Raw genomic sequence first — 6,201 nt, 5'->3', positions numbered from 1 at the left:
AACCCTCCTGTTGCCTTCATTTACGCCACCAAAAAACAGGAAAAAAATCCAGAAATTCAGCAAAAAAATTCACCCAATTTATGAAAATGTGCAAAAACCTTCAGGAAAAAAAATCCAAAAATTCCTTAAAAGCTTTATTTATAATAACAAAACAAAATCCCCCTAATTTGGCAGGAAAATTCTTGTAAATATTTTCAAAAAATTAGTAAACATTCTCCATAAAAATTCTAAAAATATCTAAAGTGATTCCATATTTATCAGTAAAACTTCTGATATTTTCTTTAAGAACATTCACATAAAAATCAACCAAAATCCAGAGAATTTACTGGATTTTGGTCGATTTTTATGTGAATGTTCTTTTGAAACGTTTCTTCTTTTTGCACCAAAAAATGTTGAAAAATTTCCCAAAAATGTCAAAATGTGGACATCAGAAGTTTCACTGTGAAAATATTTATTATTTTCCACATTTTCAAACTTTAAAATGACACGAGGGTTAAAATAATGAAACTCTAAAAGCATTTAATAACGACACAGTCAGCAGATGATCCAACATTATTTTAAAGCTGTGTGTATTTTCCAGAAGCCTCAGGGTTTGATTGAAACTAAATGTGAGATCTGATCCATTCACCAGAAAACACAAACTTTACTTCAGAATATTCCAGTAAAAATGAGCTGAAACATTTGGGAGAAACTATCAGTAAAATATGATCAACAGGGAAACTTCTAACATTCTGACTGTTGGAAATCAAATCTAAAATCCTTGAAGATCTGCTTCCAAAGGAATCTTTCATATTTGGTAGAATATTGAGGACAGAAATGGAAGGATTTCAGGATGAATTTACCACAAACCACAGAAGAGCACAGAATACTTTGGAAAGAGTGATCTAGATGTGATGAACTGACTGCCAAGTCCTCACACCTTAATCCCATCAGAAAGTTATGGAGATTTATGGCAAGAAAAGTTCATCATGATGGAAAACAGTTCAGTAACAAGGATGACCTGAAAATTAATGATTAAAGCACGAAACAGAATTGATGAGAAAATGCTGCTTTCTCTGATTCAGAACCAAAAAGGTGAACAGAAGTGACTTTACATTATGGAGACGATAAATTATTAAGATCTGATCTTTTTGTTGACATTTTTAATTCTATTTAATCAAATTTACAACTGTAAAATAAATGATGTTTTATATTTAAATTTCTACCTGTTCTGATCTCTGTGTTCCATGTTGAGTAGAACAAAGCAGATGAATAATAACCAGCTGATATAATGTGTGTTTGTAATGAAGAACTCAGAGTCAGGATTTTTAGCCACAGCCCTTTATTCTTCTCCATCACACACAAGATGAAGGAAGTTCTCATTTCATCACTAGAACAGGACTTAAAGACTCAAATCAGGATCAAGTGTGGCTGCACAAAAAGCTGATTTTCACTGGACAATAATGTGTGAAAGTCTGTCAGCAGTTTGGAGATTCACTGCTTCCTCTCTCATTTCACACTTTGTGCAGCTCAAATGCTTTTAGTTCAAGTGAGCATCAGAGGAACACAGCACACTTCTCCTCCATTCCTCGGGCATCTTCTCACTATCTAAGATCCTGTTGAACAACCCAGTCACAAACTCTACTGCTACCTCTCCGAGACACTTCCATACCTCCACAGGTATATCATCAGGACCAAGTGCCTTTCCACTCTTCATCCTTAGCACACCAGCTCACCTACGACCGCTCAAACACTGCGTTATGATTTCCATATCCTTCTGTACACTACCGTTCAAAAGTTTGGGGTCATCCAGACAATTCCATGTTCTCCACGAAAGCTCCCACTTTCATTCATGTGCTAACATAACTGCACAAGGGTTTTCTAATCATCAATGAGCCTTTCAACACCATTAGCTAACACAATGTAGCATTAGAACACAGGAGTGATGGTTGCTGGAAATGTTCCTCTGTACCCCTATGGAGATATTCCATTAAAAATCTGCCGTTTCCAGCTAGAAGAGTCATTTACCACATTAACAAGGTCAAGACTGGATTTATCATTTATTTAATGCTATCTTCATTGAAAAGAACTGATTTTAAAAAAAGGACATTTCTAAGTGACCTCAAACTTTTGAACAGTAGTGCATATTTATATAATGTCATATTTTTAAAATTAGACATGTAAGATGAAATAATACTGATGATAGCTCGTGTCCTTGTTCCTCTTTTAGCACACATCACACAGTATTACAATGAATAAGAACATTCTATCATCAAATACAATCATTTTCATAACAAGCTGCTGTGGAGGCAAAACCTTTTTGTTCTTTGCAATAAATCTTTTGTTCTTTTATTCAGAGCTCTAAAGGTACAGGTGACGAGTAGAGCGCGAGCGTTGAAGGAGATGGCGGCGTCATCGGCTGGGATTGGAAGGAGTAAAAGTAATCGGCAGAGTGTGGGGAATCCCAGTCGAAGTGAAGACAGTTTCCTGGCGGTTGAGCACAACTGTTCCGTGAATGGATCAGAAGTGGGCAGTTGGGCAGATATGGACGAGGAGGGAGGGGGAGACTATGATTTTGAAAGGGGTAGTATTGGAAGGAATAAAAGGAAGAAGAACGGCAATGATGACAGTTGTAACAGTGAGGAGGAAGGAGATGAGCATACTGGAAAGGAAACACCGGAGAACTGGTTTGTTATCATAAGGTTCAATGAGAAGTCTCAGGAAAGCATGAAGAAGCTTAACCCTTTTGTACTGACAACAATTCTGGCAAATAAAATAGGAGATATACAGTTTGCAAAGGTCTTGAGTGATGGCAATTTATTGGTGAAGTGTACTAATAATGAGCAAGTTGATAAGGCACTTAAACTGAAAGAGTTGGGGAAAAACAAGGTGGTGAGCACAGGGAGGGTGGGAGCAGGAAAGGGTAGTGGTGGTGGTAAAGGAGTAATCACAGGGATATCACATACTGTAAGTATGGAGGAGCTTAAGAAGAATATTAAAGGGGGGAAAATAATGAGTGTGCAAAGAATGAAAACTACAAAAGGAGGAGTGAGAGTGGATAGCGAGACAGTATTGATTGAGTTTGAAGGAGAAAGTGTACCTAAAAAAGTTTTTCTAGGTTTTATGAGCTACCCAGTGAGAACGTATGTTCCAAAACCTTTGAGATGCTTTAATTGTCAAAGATTTGGACACATAGCCAAAAACTGCAAGGGCAAGAGGAGGTGTGCTAGGTGTGGGGAAGATCATGAGTATGGAGAGTGTGGGACAGGGGTGCAGCCAAAATGCTGTAATTGTGGAGGTGCACATAACGTGGCATATGGAGGATGTGAGGCTATGAAATGGGAAAATAATATTCAAAGAGTGAGAGTGGAAAAGAAGATTTCGTATGCTGAAGCTGTGAAAGTGGCTAGGGGGCAGAGTAGCCAAACTATCGTTCAAGGAGATTTAGGGAGTCACGTAGGGCGGCAAAGAATGAGTGACAGAATGTATGTGGACAAAAGAGACCTGGTAACATTTATTGCAGGGGTGGTCAACAGCACAGCAGAGGTAAAGTCAAAAAGTGAAAAAATTCAACTGATTGTTAAAGCGGCAGTGCATCACTTGGGCTTAGTGGGACTGACATGGGAAGAAGTGAGGGACAATCTCACTAATCAGTCAAGTCAGGAAACACCATGGGTTGGCTAATTCTAGTTATGGTATTAATCCTTCAATGGAATGCTAGGAGTTTGCTGGCTAATGGTCAAGAATTCAAACATTTCATTAAAGAGATGAATAGAAAACCAGATGTAATGTGTGTGCAGGAAACATGGTTAAAACTAAATTTGCATTTCGTGGTATATGGGTATACAGTAATAAGAAGTGACAGAAGTCAAGGGGGAGGTGGGGGTTGTGCAACATTTATTAAGCAAGAAATTCCTTATAGGTTGCTGGAAAAGGGAGTGGATCAGGAGTTTGTTGTGATGGAAATATGGGAAAGGGGGGAGAAAGTAGTCATAATTAATTACTACAACCCATGTAAGAGGCTTAGTTTGGAAAAGCTATTAGGGATTAAAGGGCAAGACAGTAACAAGGTCATATGGTGTGCAGACTTCAATGCTCACAATACATTGTGGGGAGGGGCGCAGACAGATGTGAATGGTCAGGTAATTGAAGATTTGATGGATGAAAGGGATTTGGTGTGTGTAAATGATGGAAGAGGGACAAGAGTAAACATAACAGCAGGTACCGAGTCAGCATTGGATATAACATTAGTATCTAACACAATGGCAGGGGTCAGTAACTGGGGGATGTGGACAGCTTCAACAATAGGAAGTGATCATTACCCAATCCTGTGCTCTGCAGGGGAGAGATTAGAAGTGAGAGCAAAGGTGGGAATCAGAAAGTGGGTGTTTCAAAAAGCAGACTGGGACCGGTTTCAAAGGTTATGTGAGGAATCAATGAGCAAGACAGAAATATTTGGAGACATTGATGAAATAAATAAACGGGTTACATCAGCGATTATAAGGGCAGCAGAGGGCGCTATACCCAAAAGTAAGGGCAAAAGGAGTAGGAAGTTGGTACCATGGTGGACAGAAGAGTGTCATCTGGCTGTAAGAAACAGGAATAAAGCATTCAGACAAGTTAAAAGGACTCATAACTTGCAGGACTTAGTTCGGTACAAAAAGGCTCAGGCAGTGGTGAGAAAAACAATACGGCAAGCTAAGAGGGCATCATGGAGAAACTTTTGCGATAGAATAGGGAGAACAACACCAGTGGGGGAAGTGTGGGGAATGATTAAGAAGATGGGAGGTGAAAGAAGGGAATGGGATTATCCTGTCATAACATCTGGAGAGGAGTCAGCAGTATCCAACAGAGAAAAGGCAGAAGTTATGGCTCAGGCATTTGTAAAGGTACATAGCTCAGATAATTTGTCAGAGGAGGGGAGACAGGGGAGGGAGAGAACTATGGCTCAGTATCCAGGGTTATTAAACAAGAGGGCAAGGACAGATGATGTGATCGATGAGCCATTTACATTGGCTGAAATGGTGAGGGCCATCAGAAGGTCACGACCAACTTCTCCAGGGAAGGATCAGGTGTGTTACAGCATGTTAAAACATTTGGGGCAAGGAGGGTTAGTGAAGTTGCTGCAGCTGTATAACAGAGTGTGGGAGGAGGGGAGGTTACCAGAAGCCTGGAAAGAAGCAGTAGTGGTTCCAATAAGAAAACCTGGCAAGGATCCATCCAAACCTACTAGTTACAGACCAATATCACTGACATCAACTGTCTGCAAGGTAATGGAAAGGATGATAACGGAAAGGTTGTCATATCAACTTGAAAAGAGGGAACATTTGGCAGGGTGTCAGAGTGGTTTCAGGAAAGGCAGGAGCACTATGGACGCAGTGGTTAGATTAGAGTCGGAAATAAGGATGGCCCAGGTAAATAAAGAATCGGTAATAGCAGTGTTTTTTGACATTGAGAAAGCTTATGACATGATGTGGAAGGAGGGGTTGCTGATAAAGATACACAACATGGGGATTGGTGGGAGAGTTTTCAATTGGGTGAAGGATTTTCTGTTTGGACGAAAAATACAGGTACGCATAGGGTCAGATCTGTCAAACCAGTACGCAGTGGGAAACGGTACACCACAAGGGAGTGTGATAAGTCCACTGCTCTTTATTATCATGATAAATGATGTATTTTTAAAAATTCCAGTGGATATAGGGAGATCGTTCTTTGCGGATGATGGGGCATTATGGAAAAGAGGAAAGAACATGGAGCACGCAATAAAGAAAGTCCAAGGTGCAATTGACAAAGTGGTAGAGTGGGGGAATGAATGGGGGTGCAGGTTCTCAGTAGAGAAAACACAGACACTATTTTTCACTAGGAAAAGGATTGAGGAAGGGATGAAGTTGAGGATGTATGGGCACATGTTAGAAAGGGTTAAATCATTTAAATTTCTGGGTGTTTTGTTTGATGCACGGCTGACATGGGCAGAGCACATCAGGAGAATTGAAGGAAAGTGTAAGCAAGTAATTAATGTAATGAGGTGTTTGACTGGTAGAGAATGGGGAGCAAGCTGCTCAGCATTGAAGCGGTTATATGTAGCGCTGATAAGACCAGTGATTGATTATGGCAGTGTGGCATATGGTTCTGCATCCAAGTCCTTATTATGTAAACTGGATGTGATTCAAGCACAGGCTCTGAGGGTTTGTAGTGGGGCAGTCAAAACATCACCGGTTCCTG

This window comes from Acanthochromis polyacanthus, chromosome 12 (assembly GCF_021347895.1).
Source record: "Acanthochromis polyacanthus isolate Apoly-LR-REF ecotype Palm Island chromosome 12, KAUST_Apoly_ChrSc, whole genome shotgun sequence".
In the NCBI taxonomy this organism is placed as follows: Eukaryota; Metazoa; Chordata; class Actinopteri; family Pomacentridae; genus Acanthochromis; species Acanthochromis polyacanthus.
The sequence above is the reverse complement of the archived record's forward strand: the minus strand, read 5'-3'. Positions refer to the sequence as shown.